Source organism: Ursus arctos, unplaced genomic scaffold (assembly GCF_023065955.2).
Source record: "Ursus arctos isolate Adak ecotype North America unplaced genomic scaffold, UrsArc2.0 scaffold_10, whole genome shotgun sequence".
Taxonomy (NCBI): Eukaryota; Metazoa; Chordata; class Mammalia; order Carnivora; family Ursidae; genus Ursus; species Ursus arctos.
In genome coordinates this window covers 43,914,950-43,929,046 of record NW_026622764.1, presented here as the reverse complement: position 1 = coordinate 43,929,046, position 14,097 = coordinate 43,914,950, and the positions used below count along the sequence as shown (strand labels likewise).

General features: G+C 39.9%; 1 pseudogene; it reads left to right on the top strand.

Moving 5' to 3' along the window:
* The first annotated feature begins 1,757 nt into the window (after nt 1-1,757).
* LOC113251103 (adenosine 5'-monophosphoramidase HINT1-like) overlaps nt 1,758-14,097 on the top strand; it is a 51,067-nt pseudogene continuing 38,727 nt past the window's right edge.

Sequence of the window (14,097 nt, the reverse complement as noted above, 5' to 3'; positions counted from 1 at the left end):
ATGGAAAAACAGAGTGTGAGAGGAGACTTCAGTAAATTAGAGATTTTAATATATTCCTTGGAAGATTGAAAGAGGACAGAGGAAGGATGCCTGGGTGGCTCAGTTGGTTAAGGTCATGATCTTCTGTTCAGGTCATGATCCCAGGGTCCTGGGATCGAGTCCCGCATCATGCTCCCTGCTCGGTGGGAAGCCTGTTTCTCCCTCTGCCTGCTGCTCCCCCTGCTTGTGCTCTCTCTCTGGCAAATGAATAAATAAAATCTAAGAAGGAAGGAAGGAAGGAAGGAAGGAAGGAAGGAAGGAAGGAAGGAAGGAAGGAAGGAAGGAAAGAAAGAAGGAAGGAAATAACTGGCCATGGAAATATCTTGCTATTTCTTCCCTATAGATAACCTTTCTTTAGCATCTTTCCCTGCAATACCCATGCAAGAATAACAACACACCTTGAATTTACACAGTGTTACATGTGAAATGTATTTCAATTTAATTAATAATTGATTGATTAATTACTTTCCTTTTACCCTTTAAAAAATGACATCACATTTGTCATTGACCAAGTTAAGAATCAATAAGCTCTCAAAGGGCCACCTGCAAAGAGGGGTGGGTGGGTGGGTCAAGTAGAACTCTCAGTCAGAAGAGAGAATATACTGGTTGGTCACTGATTATTTGGGAAGGCCCTTTATTTTTCATGAGACGTAGGATGTAGTGTGTAAGCACATCCTGTACTGTGGTTTTCCCCTCCTCCTTCCAACTCCTACTCCCCATCCTTTTGTCCAGTTTCTCATGAGTTCTCATTTTGGTTCATAAAGCAAAAACTTGCTTTTTTGGGGTAAACATCCATTCCAATCTATTATTCTCTGGTATTTCATTTAGCTAGACCCTACCTCCAAGTCCACTGCCCTTTTAATTTGCATGCAACATAGATTATCTCATTTTATTCAGTATATATGTTGAAAATCTTAAACCTCACAACTTATTGCATTATGGTAGGAACTATAAGTCTATTTATGTGACTTTGAAAGTAGCCCAGCTTGCACCAGCAAGTTTAATAAAAGCTTCTGATGATAGAATAAGTGGTTCTTATTATGTTCAAATCTGAGTGCTTGGTTTTTGACACTTTCCTTTGGTGTAGGTAACACACTCTTGAAGGCTTTCTACCTCCATGCTATAATAGCTCTTCTATTACTGCATCTATCACTTCACACTGTAACTATTTGTTCACAGAACTGCCTTACATGCTAGCCTATGAGATCACCAAGGTCAGGAACTGTATTTTCATTCCTTCAACACGTATTTTTGGAGCACCTGCCACATATCACCCAGTGTGATAGGAACAGGAAATACCATGATGAACAAGGTAAACGTGGTTTATTAGGCAAATACAGTGTGGTCCAAACCCCAGGCTGGTATATTACTTAGCCATTGCCACTGTAATGTTGTATAACAAACCACTCCAAAACTCAGTTGCTTACAATAACAAGCATGATTTCTCATGCCATGAGTTTGCAGGTTCTCCATAGTTTGCGAGATCCGGGCTAGACTCCCGTGGGAGGTTCTGCATCAGGCCGAAGGATGGCTGGGACTGGTTCCTCACTGTGGCTTGGGTTCAAGTCTAAGATACTTGCATTTCTCCTGGGGCACAGGCTTCTCAGAGCATGCTCTCCTCATGGTGGATCACTGGAACACATAATGTCAAATTCGTGGAGCAGGCAGAACAGCAGCTCCGCGACATCCATTAATTTTCCATTGGTGAAAGCGAGTTCATGACCAAGCTCAACATCAGTGGAGCAGGAAAGAGCCCCATGTGCAAGGACACGGTAAAGGGTGAGATTTTTATTTCCAATAGGAAATTGCAGAACGTAATTCAATCTACTAGATCACTGTTTTTGTTACCGCTGATCGTCGTACCCTGTAGTGCCCCCCTTTAAATTATTCATCATAAATAACTTGTTTGGTGTTTGTCTCTCTATTCTTCTGTAAGTTCTATAAAGATAGAGATCCTGGGGGTGCCTGGGTGGCTCAGTCAGTTGAGTTCCTGACTCTTGATTTCGGCTCCGGTCATGGTCTCAGGGTTGTGGGATCGAGTCCCATGACAGGCTCTGCTCAGTGTGGAGTCTGCTGGAGATTTTCTCTCTCCCTCTCCCTCTGCCCCTTCCCACTGCTTACATGTGGACTCTCCCTCTCTCAAATAAATAAATAAAAATCTTTAAAAAAAATAGAGATCCTGTTTTACTCACTAGTTATTTACTAAATTATCCCTTACACATAGTAAATGCTCAGTAAATTAATATTGGAGTAAATTGAATTGGTAAGAGTCATGATGGGGACGTCCGGAGAGCTGATAGATCATAAGGAACAGAGGTTCATACTATTTCCTGCTTATTGTCATCACCTGAGGACCTTTAAAAACTACATGCCTACGCCCCACCCAGCCCATTCAAAAGGAACCTTCTAGTTTTAATCTCTGAAAGTGGAGATGGGGCCTTGGCGAGTTCCCAGTGCATACCAGGTGATTCTAATATCTAGCCAGGGATAAGAATCACTGAGCTGGGGCCACCTGACTTGGATTAGGGCGGTTAGGGAAAACTTCGTGAGGTACGTGGCATCCAAGCAGAGGCTACCCGGGAAGTAGGTTTTGGCCCAGCGTGGGGCTGAGGAAGATGGAGGTTTTTAACAGAGGCCGCTGCGTGGGCCAAGGAATTAAGGTAAAAGCTGTTTTACCTGGTGTCTGGATAGGGTGAGGTAAGCAATGTGGAGCCTAACAACTATTGTTCAGGGCAGAATTCTTAGATAAAATGGCCAGAAAATCTTCAGCGTTGAGGGGAAAGTTTTCCCATCGGAAGCAGCAGTCTCTCAGGAAAGGCTCTGCCCAGTCTGAGTAACTTCCCTTGGCTGCTTGCCCAGGTGAGGCTTTTGTTTGGTGCCCTTTTGCTCGAGTTTATTTTTGCTGTTGTTGGTATTATGCTGAAGTCTTTCCAGCTCTTCTTTGTTGATGTAACTCTCTGGGCAGACATCTCACATTTGGTTGTGACAGCCTTTCCGGGTGGCGTTTTTGGTTCATGATGGCTGCTGAGTTACATTTTAATAATAGACAAGCACGTGTATTTTTTTTCAAGTATTAATATATGAAGTAATCATACCAAGAAACTCTCTGCTTTAAAAACAATTCCTCTTCGAGATAGACTTTATGCAGCTTAATATTCTCCCTACACAAATCCATGTGATGAATCAATTTCAGATTTTTTTTATCAGTAAAACTTTGTTGGTCTTGTCAAAGTGATTTACTTACTTGCATTCAGTTATGAAAAATATTTATCCATCATGTTTTATTTCTTGTCTCAGGAAGCTTAGAGCTAAAAATTGCAGGATTCAATATTAGCCAGGATTGGGATGTAATTCTCCTCCTGCCTATCAAATTTTAATTTTTTTCCTTTCATTTTTAGCAATTCTGCTCTATATGTGTCTTCAGTGGTAATCTACCTTAAATACTTTCTGTGAAGCAAGAAGCCAACAGATTACCAGGTAAGAAGGTTAAAACACTAACGAGATACTGTGGCAAATGGAAAGGTATAGGACTCATTCACTGTCCCCGAATTCCCAGTCTGTTAAATATTCAGAGAAGAATTTTTCTGCAAATAAGTATATTAGTGAAAGGCTTGTAATACCTAGGCCTCAAATTATCTCGACAGTAGGTCTAAAGCTAAAAATGTATTTCTTTGCATTCTATCTTAAAATCAAAGTTCCAACCATTTTGTAATTAAATTTTTTCCAACAATATACAGAGAGAGACCTGTATGTATGCATATGCACACATCTGCAGAGGTGACAGTAGTTAATACTACTGATTACCATCATTGTGAAGGTTGGCACATGGGAAATGTTTGTTTTTACCGGTTCCAGTTGGAAGGTATAGGGCACGGGCAGTGAAATCGTAAATGCATAAATGCCTGCTGCCTGCTGCAGCTTTCCAGAGAAAATCGTATCAATTGAAATCAAGTAATTTAGAGCCTTGTCATTTTGCAACAGCAGAAAATCTGAGAAAACTGAGCACCCTCCTCCAAGATGTTACGAATACAGGGTTCAATAAACCAACAAGTGGAGACTGCCAAAGAAAATTCTGCCATTGTAGATCCCAACTTTAGGGCTGTCCTCCAACGTCCCTCTTTTGAATAAAAAGAGTAATTTTTTTTAAAGATTTTATTTATTTATTTGACAGAGAGAGGACAAGCAGGGGGAGCATCAGGCAGAGGGAGCGGGAGAAGCAGGCTCCCTGCTGAGCAAGGAGACCCATATGGGGCTCGATCCCAGGACCCTGGCTAGGATCATAACCTGAGCCGAAGGCAGATGCTTAACTAACTGAGCCCCCCAGGCGCCCCAAAAAGAGTAATTTTTTAAACCCTCTGAAAAATACTTGTCACAATTCTACCTTCTGCATTTATTAGCAATTTTATTACCTTCATTTTATTAACCTCTATTAATCATGAAAAACATATTACTGGCATTCCATTGATCTTCTGGTCTGAATTTGTAAGAGAAAACCTTCTTATTTCTGTTTACTAACATGAATGAAAAAAGACACAGCATAGAAAACTCATAAACTTCCACCGAAATAAGCAGTTTCAGAAAAGCAGATGCACCTGGATTGCGTTGGTAAATGGTGCTTGGTTTGAGACCAGTCAATACGGCTCATGCTAATTGTAATGCATTCTGGTCAAAATTGTACTTTATCTTCATTTCTTCTGATTTATGTCACTTTCCATAAAGTAATTCTGAAGACTTAAAGCTGATTGCATTCAGTTCCTACTAAAGGAAGACTGATACAATTTAAATATTATTTTTATCCTGGGTATTCAGATATCAGTTACATATTGCTGTTAGTTCAGAATAGACTGATGTTTACTAGATCATACCCCACCTGCCCCAGACTTCCAGTAACCTAGCTCCGAGTACCCGTGATCAACAGGTCTTGACCTGAGGCAAGCATTTGTCTCCAGAGGCAATATCCTTTATGACTGCCTGTGCAAATATTTATAATGCGTGTGGAGTGCCTTGACCATTTTGTTCAGTAAGCAATGCATTTACAAAATGGAAGAAGAATGAAAATTCAATTTTTTTTAAACTTGATTACAAGTCTCTAGTGAACTGTTCTGTGGTTGCTCCTTATATACAGTTCCTATTCCTTGGGACAAATGCAGAAACGGCAGGAGCCAGATCCATCACATGCTATTCTAAAGCAGCCGGAAAGTTTCACAACTTCCTGCTTCTGTGGATGTAAAAAAAAAAATCCTGCCTGCTCCTCTACTAGGCGGTATCGTGTCAGATGATTGCATAACATGTCCTTGTGCGAGCGCCACTTCCTCCTTCCCCCCCACCTCCCCACCTCCCCTTCCCCATTTAGTTCACATTTACCTTTAGAGAAATTTTTGGCTAGATAATTCACACGCTTTGGGGAAAAATAAAACTTAGCAAAATGCCAGGCTCTATACTAAGACATTTACAGAAGAGAATCCAATAATTTCCTGTAGTTATCCTTCCCAACATAGTATGGAAATGCATTCAGTAGTTTTTCTTTTCCTTCTCTTGCCAGAATTATTTATTGCTGAAAATTGAGGAGTTGTATTATAGTCATTATTTCTTTTAGTTTAAAAATTCAGTTTGATAGTAATCTTAAAAAAAAAATCCCACAAAGTTTAAATGTGGTTTGGAAAGGCAGCAGAGGGATTTGAAGAGAACAGATCTGATGAAAAAGAAAAATGTTTTAGCATTTTCAACCGACTAGAGTGGAATCAGTGAAAAACAGAAGTCTCCAAAGGAAACTGCAACAAAGTATAAAGGGTTTATAAAAGAATACATAGCCATTTTGAGAGTTGTGTTGGAAAGGATAAGGTGATATTTTTTTATCTGAGACTGTAATGAAAAGACCAGAATTACAGATTTGATGCCTCTGTGAGAATCAAACTTCTCCATGACAACAAACTAGACTTCCATCCCTGGCTAAACATCTTGAAAAGATGTGGAAATATGGAATTGATTATACAGAGTTGATCCATGACAATTTGTGGGAAAACAACACATAATTAAGGGTCATAGTGATCATGTTAATTGAGAACTGTTCCCTCAAACTAATCTGAATGATTATTAGAGCTGAAGGTTTCCTAGGCTATACCACACTCTACAGACATGAAGTAAACAAATTATGGCAAAATCTACTCATTGTTGCTATCTGTGGAGACTGTTCTGCCATCAATTCCACAGCCATGATTATTGTCAACAGCCAAAGTGAACATGCAAACAGCATGGTGCTCTGGGGAGAAACACACAGGGAATAGAGGTGAGGCCTTACCCCCTTCTCTACTCTTCCACTAACCAGCCATTTGATGTCCTGTATAGGGAAGCCCTATAAACTCCCTTTTAGTTCCCTCAACTCTCATATAGAAATAATAATAGTCCCTTATCTTCCACCTTGTTAGGACTATTGAATGATATAAGTAAAAGAACCTTAGGAACGATTAAAAGCACTTACAAATGTAAGAGATTGATAGTGTTTATTGATCACAGGTGCCAGAGACTGTTCTTGCATCTACTCAAGGCTTTGCTTTCCTAGCAGTTGACAGCATTGATATTAGTTATGTTGTTTTTCAAACTTCATCTTAACACACTCCAATTTCAAAAATAGTACATGAGGGGTGCCTGGGTGACTCAGTCGTTAAGCGTCTGCCTTCGGCTCAGGTCATGATCCGAGGGTCCTGGGACCGAGCCCCACATTGGGCTCCCTGCTCGGCGGGAAACCTGCTTCTCCCTCTCACACTCCCCTTGCTTGTGTTCCCTCTCTCGCTGTCTCTCTCTGTCAAATAAATCTTTAAAAAAAAAAAAAAAAGTACATGAGATGGTTTTTGCAAAGGGGATTTGTCTTTTGTCCTTGTGTTGCTATAAGTGGAAAAGTTCCTTTGTAGAGACTTTCATTTTTAGTATTTGGGAAACTTTGGAAAGAAGTTCAAATTCAGAGGCAAGTTTTAAATCTCTGCAAGAATTTCAGTGGTGATGGTAACAATAATATTTACACTACCTGCATTGATAAAAGCCTTGACTTCCCTTTATGGTCATGTGTCTTGTGTCTACTGCAGTTCAAAAAAGACTAAGGAATACTTCCTGGGAAAAACCAACTGTCCTCAGACAGGTTCCCATAGAGAGGGAGAACATCGGTATGGTTATCAGGGGTCTGGGTCATGGATATGGAGGTTGGAAATTCAGGGTCAGTATATTCAGAGGTGATTGGGCTCAGGCACATGACTCATAGCAACTCAACTCAGAAGTCTGACATTATAAATATAAAATGTCAACTTATTCACTTATAATCAAAATTATAACTCTTCATGGGTAGATCTGGACAGCACAATGCTCATCAGAAGGTTGCTTGATAGATCTGGAATCAGAAGCTTACTGCCTAAACTGAATGGTAGTCAAGTCACCAGAGTTCTATGGGACATTTGTGCCTCACAGGCCAGGTTCTTGGGCTCATGGTTCAGGAAACCCAGTCTTTTAGACAAAGCTAGAGTTGGAAAGTCTTCCTTGCCCCTTTTGACCTGCCCTATTGTTGGCCAATTGGTTTTCAGATTAAGACATTCTTTTCCTTTTGTCATATGAATATTTTCTCTTCAGAATTAGCCTGGGAGGTATTCTACCTCTTTAAGGTCATTCTGTATCTTTGCTCTGATATAGTAAATGTTTGTTTCATAGAAACAATTGGAGGGTACTCTTTCCAAGTCCTCAGCTGTACTCACTGTTGCCCCACGTAATATACCACCAACCATTCTTCCTCACATTTCCCTGAGCTTGTTCTATGCTCTTCAACTTCTGGGCTTTTGAACATGATTTGGTCTGGAATGCTCACCATAACCAATAACCTCCTACGAAACTTTCAGTACCACTTTAAAAGTTCACTCCTCTGTGTCCACAAGGTAGGCATGGGCTAGTGTTCACTAAAAGAGCTACATTACCAAACTCAAATTGTACTGTAGGGCATAGTCACTTTGTTGGCACAGCCCTTCCTCAAAAGGAGAAAAATAGAGAAAAGCATCCTTCTCATTTTGCAAGAGTGACAACGTAGTAATCCATCCTCAAGGAGCTATTCTAGTTCTACAGGCCCACAGCAGCTATGGGACCTCCTCTTGGCCAAGGGGATTTTATTTCATCAAATAAAAAAGTTTTGCTGTTAATCACTGTCATACTTGGAGATTCAAGGAAGAGCCCCAGCACCAGTGGATTACATTTGTCATTGCAGCTAACATTTATCATGTGCTTACTGCATGCTAGGCAGAGTGTAAAGCAGCTTGTATGGATTATTTCATTTAACCTTCACAATAACCTTATGATGTAGGGGGTTTAATTATCCCAATTTATAGATAGGGAGACGGTAAGAACGGACAAGTGGTAGGAGGTAGAGCCAGGACATAAATCTAGTGAAATCTGAAGCTGTGTGGTGACCAAAAAAAGTGTTCCATTACCAAAAACATTTGTTTTTCCCCATGGAAGTTTCCCCTATAGTATGCCTGATACCTACAAGATAGATCTAGACGTTCCATGATGGCTAAGCATTTTGGCAAGATGGAGGCAAATAAGAAGTCAGTAGGTGTAGAAACTTCGACTCTGTTGATGTAGGAAGAATGCCGGGCACTCCCTGGATCAGCTACAGTGCCCAACGGACAACTCCCTCAGCGGCCGAGAGCCATAGACCTAGCTCCGGGGTCTAGTGATCGGGGCTCCGAGCTGTCCAGGGGAACGCCACACGACAAGGAAGGGTGAAGGTTTGAACTAAAAGAAGGGGGGGGGTTGTGCCCTAAAAACCATAATTCAAAAAAAATTGTCTAATTTTTCAGAGTTTTCTCATAATTTCCAGAATATTAGACGTCTGCTGTTTGTATCTATGCACAGTTTCTACTCCCAAGAACATGTATTTGGCACCTACCAGGTGCAGGCCACTTTGCTATCAGCCCTCAGTGTTTTAAGTTTTATAAACGTATCCAAGTACAGAAAACCATTTGGTCAGGGTAAAAATGTAGGATTCGTGCTTAATGCGCCTATGAAATGTCAAACAAATACAGGTATCCTCTTCTCAAAAGTTTACTTCACGCCACTACACTTTTACAAAAGACCTACTTTTGTACCTGTTTTCACTCACCAAAAGAAATCCAATGGGATTTTCACTAGTATGAAAGAAGGCAAAAAGCAAAAATAGCATTTAGCATTTGTTTCGCAGCAAGCAGCTATGGAGGCAGCGCGCCCCGGAGCAGCAAGGCGGCACCGCCACGCCCCTTGCCTGGGCTTGAGCTCTGTGAGCACCTGTGCTTTATCTTGATTTATTCTGCGCATCTGCTAGTAAGATGCATCCTAAGGTATCTGAAGAGGCTAAGAGGTTATTTTTTGGGTCTGGAAATGCTCAAAATTTTTTTCCATATAAGTTAATGGTAATTGCTTCTTCACTTTATACCATTTTGGTTTATGAAAGTTTTCATAGAAAGGCTCTGTTTTCAGATAGCGGGGGAAACCCAAGCTCTTGTGTAATTTAGACAAAAGTATGGCTTTTAGAATCAGAGGGCACTCAACTTTCGAAGCTGGTTGTTACCTCTCCCTTCTTCATCTGTCTTTTCCCCAAATCTATCTCCAAGTCACCTTCTCTCATCCCCTACATACAAACACACACTTAATCAAAACAGATCTGGAGAGCAGTTTTTCGCATGGCTACTCCATCATTAAGATCTATCACTTCACAGCACCTTATGGTTATAATAGGATTTCCCCCTTTGATTAATTCTTGTTCAACATCTCTCACACTTGCCTACCCGCGAAACTCTTTCCTGGGGGAGAAAACAAAATTATACCTTCTTTTACAATGATCCAGCAGAGAAAATGAGATTGCCCAGCACATTACAGCTTCTATTCAGCGGAGCCACATGCTCCCTCTCGAGATAGGATGGAAAATGAGCTGCCAGCCAAAAAAAAAACCCTCCTAAAGAGTGTCACAATTACAACTTTTCATTGGTGCTCCTAGTGACAGTACTTCTGACCTAAGACGACTGAGACATACAGATGTACTCCCGAGTCTGCTCATTAGCCTAATGAGGATGGAGTCAGGCAAAGAGTTAATTTGACTAATTTAATCAGCATGCCCCTCCATGTGTCTACTGGGAGAACACCAAAGTGACGGAGACAAACAAACACACAGAGGAGAGGAATTTACTGAGCTGTGTTTGCCATCAGGCAGAGCCACTGTGAAAACATAATAGAATCAAAGCTGGAAAGAACCTTAATGATTGTTTAACCCATTCATATCATTTTATAAGATCTAATGAGGTTAAGAAATCATCATAAAAATAAAATTTTTTGTCGAATGATATATGGGAAAACATAAACTGTAACCTACTATGTGTGTATGTAAATATTATTAGATTGTTTTTTCCAAACAACATAGGGGAATTTAAACAATGGATGTAATGTTCTATATTTTCATAGAACAAATACTATAAATAAGTTTCTTTTCCTCCTCCCTATACAAACTGATTCTTTAGCTGTGTGGACAACCTTCAAGCTAGTCATCTTATAAAGATAGTTGGAAATTATAAAAATTTTTTTCCCAAGCTTTTCCTGCTTTTGAAGACTTGAGAAGAATAAAGCACTGATGCATGTTCTTTGATGCTGGATATAAACTTTAGTTTTACCAGATTTAGGGATTTTCAGTTAATACTTGGTGTGGATGATTTATGTGTTTGATTAATGGTTTTCGATTTCTTTAAAGTTCCACCTTAAAATGAGCACCATAAAATGTCTATTTAATGTTGGCAGTACTTCTGATAGCGTGCCTTGATCTTACAATTAGAAATTAAGCCACAATTACCCATCAGATTCAGTAATTCTAAGAGAGTTGATTGAGGGTTTTTCCTGGACAATAGAATGTCATTTGCATTGATTATTTCATTATATTAATTTTCTCATCACTTTTCCTTTTTCTTTTTTTTTTTTATTTCAACATTATTAAGGAAGTTTTTTCAACAGGCTTAAGCCTAAGGGGATGAAAGAGAAAATGAATGGGTTTCTTTGGTTTAAAAAAGAAGAAGAAGAAGAAAAAGGCTTATGGGGATACTAAGCCTCATATCCTATAAATTGGTCCTGTTCTCTTTTTTCCTTGATGATAGTTGGTGGAATTAAAACAGGATAGGAAAAATTATATTTTGAGGTTGAGTCTTTTAAAAAATCAAACTTTTGTAGTGTCCCTTCTATTTGAACAAGATTGCTGCTATCCCAGCAGCCAGACCAGGCAATACATAATGTTCTTTTTCTGTAAGTTTTCTTACAAATCATTTTTCTTTATTCGGTTATTGGTGGAGAGCCTATTATGTATAGTAGGTATAAAATTTATACTCTTGTAGGAGAGATGGACTTTAATTAAACAAATATGACTTTAAATAGAAGTGCAATAAAAGAAAAGAATTTTGTTCTATCACAGAAAAAAAGGAGATAACCTAATTTATATGTGAAGGCAGTCAAGGAAGGCCTCTCTGAGAGAGGTGAAGAGCGGGTGCATGTTTAGGCTTGTAGAGGACAGGAAGAGGGACCAGTCTAAAGCAACTGTATATGAAAACGATCTTGAATCAGGGAAGACCTTGGTGGGTTCAAGGTCACCAACATCAGTGTAGCTGGAATAAAGGAAAAAATGGTACAAAATAAGGCTGAAGAGGAAGCCAGTGTCCAGCTTGGAGCAGTTGAAGAGTGAATGGAAGAGTTGATATTACAACAGTGGTGGACTGAATGCAGGATTGAACTCTGCTTCCTTCCAAAACCTCGCTACAGAATGACAGACAGAAAAGAAAATTGTTATAAAAGGCATAAACCCCCAAGAACAAAAAGAGATGCAGAGGAATCCTTGGCATCAAAATTTTTTGCCTCTGCAAAGCATGTGAGCAAGTGGTGATTGATTTATCAAATCTGAGAAAGTCTGCAGTGGGGGAAAGCTGAGAAGTGACCCAATTTACCAAGTTACCTCTAGAATTGGGGTAAAGACGAGGCTAAACACAGGAGTAGTTGAAAGCCCATTCGAGGAGAACTTAGACTCTGTACCTGTCAGGAGGGGATTCAATACAGAGAATGAGATGCTTCTAAAACAGTTGGAAGAACTAGAGAGGCACAGGTCAGAGAAAGCCATGGCTACTTCTTAGATTTACTGGCAGTTTTCAGAGAATCAAGCATTGCAGGAACTTAAGGAAACTGCCAAAGACATCTCAACTATCTGAAGCTTCATAGCAAGTAATTTGCAAAGAAATGCTCCTCAGTTGCTGAAAAATCTCATCTTTGCTGAAGTCCATAAATTGCCTTCAGTAGCCAGAAAGCAATAAAACCTTTCTTATGCCTTCCAGTATTGTAGGCTTGTATCTCATTGGCAGACTCGAATCCAGAACCTGGCCAGAAGATTATTCTGGAAGTGCAGTTCCTTGGCTTCTAGCTCCTGCAATATAAGCAAGACCTTAGAAGAGTCACGATGTCCGGGACAGCAGAAGGAATGTTGGAACTGAGTTGTTATCCATCAGTCCAGGATAGATCCACCCTCCCAGAACCCATTCCCCTTTGTGCAACTGGGCAATTGCCCTTCCCTCCACAGGCAGAAGATGAGGTATAGGGGCACCTGGGTGGCTCAGCTATTAAGCATCTGCCTTCAGCTCAGGTTATGATCCTGGGGTCCTGGGATCGAGCCCTGCATCGGGCTCCCTGCTCAGTGAGGAGCCTGCTTCTCCCTCTCCCACTCCCCTTGCTTGTGTTCCCTCTCTTGCTGTCTCTCTCTGTCAAATAAATAAAATCTTAAAAGAAAGAAAAAAGAGGTATAGAACAGATGGTCTTTAGACTGGAACACCAGATACAGCTAATGGCTGGGAGACAGTTCTTCATATGAGGGTGTGAGAAAAATTAATATATTAGACCTCTCCTCCCATTTAACTCTGGGTTTAAACTCCCTGGGCCAGACCCTGGATGAGCCTTTCATAGAATACCTCACCAGCCCAAGTGAAAAGGCCTCAGAGACACTGATCTCAGGGGTTTCTCCAGGAAATGTCCCTGTTAGGTCACTTTATAGAGAATCCACAATGGTAAGCCCACACAAGGGCTTAAGCTTTAAACTATTTAATTTTCTACCTTAAATATGAGCCAAGGAACATCAACATTTGAGGAAGGCAACAAACATGGAAATCACAGCCCAAAATAAACGAAAAGAAAAAAAAAAAAAAACACAGAAGACAGGTTATGAAGGAAAGAGGAAAATGTCAAAAAGAAAACCAATAATAACTATCTTTGGAGAATAAGGAGAATATACTGAAGTGAGAACAGAAAGCTTTTTTTTTTTTTTAATTAAAACATGATAACAGAACTAAAGACCTTGATAGAAACCTTAGAAAATAGTATCCCAAAAATTAGAGTAAAAAACTCAGAGGTTTTAAACAAAAAGGGAGGGAAAGGATAGAGAATGGTTCAAATGATGGAATCTCCAAAAATTAAAAACAAAACAAAAAAACAAGGAATTATAAATGAAGAAATTTTAGTGGGAATAATTCAAGATGCTATATCAGAAATGTAGGACACTGCTCAGTACAATGAATGAACATAAACTAAGACATTTAAAACACTGGGGACAAAAATCGTACAAAAATTTTTTTAAACATTTTTTTTTTAAAGATTTTATTTATTTATTTGACAGAGACAGCCAGCGAGAGAAGGAACACAAGCAGGGGGAGTGGGAGAGGAAGAAGCAGGCTCATAGCAGAGGAGCCTGATGTGGGGCTCGATCCCGGAATGCTGGGATCACGCCCTGAGCCGAAGGCAGACTCTTAACGACTGCGCCACCCAGGCGCCCCAAAAATCGTACAAAATTTTAAAGAAGAAACAAACACAGGACTTAGACCCAGGATTGGCAAACTTTTCTGGAGAGAACCAGATCATAAATGTTTTAGAACTTGAGGGCCATAAAGTAAGTGCCAAAACTACCCAAATTTGCTGTTATAGTGTGAAAGCAGACATAAACAATATGTAAATGAGTGAGCATGGCTGTGTTCTAATAAAACTTTA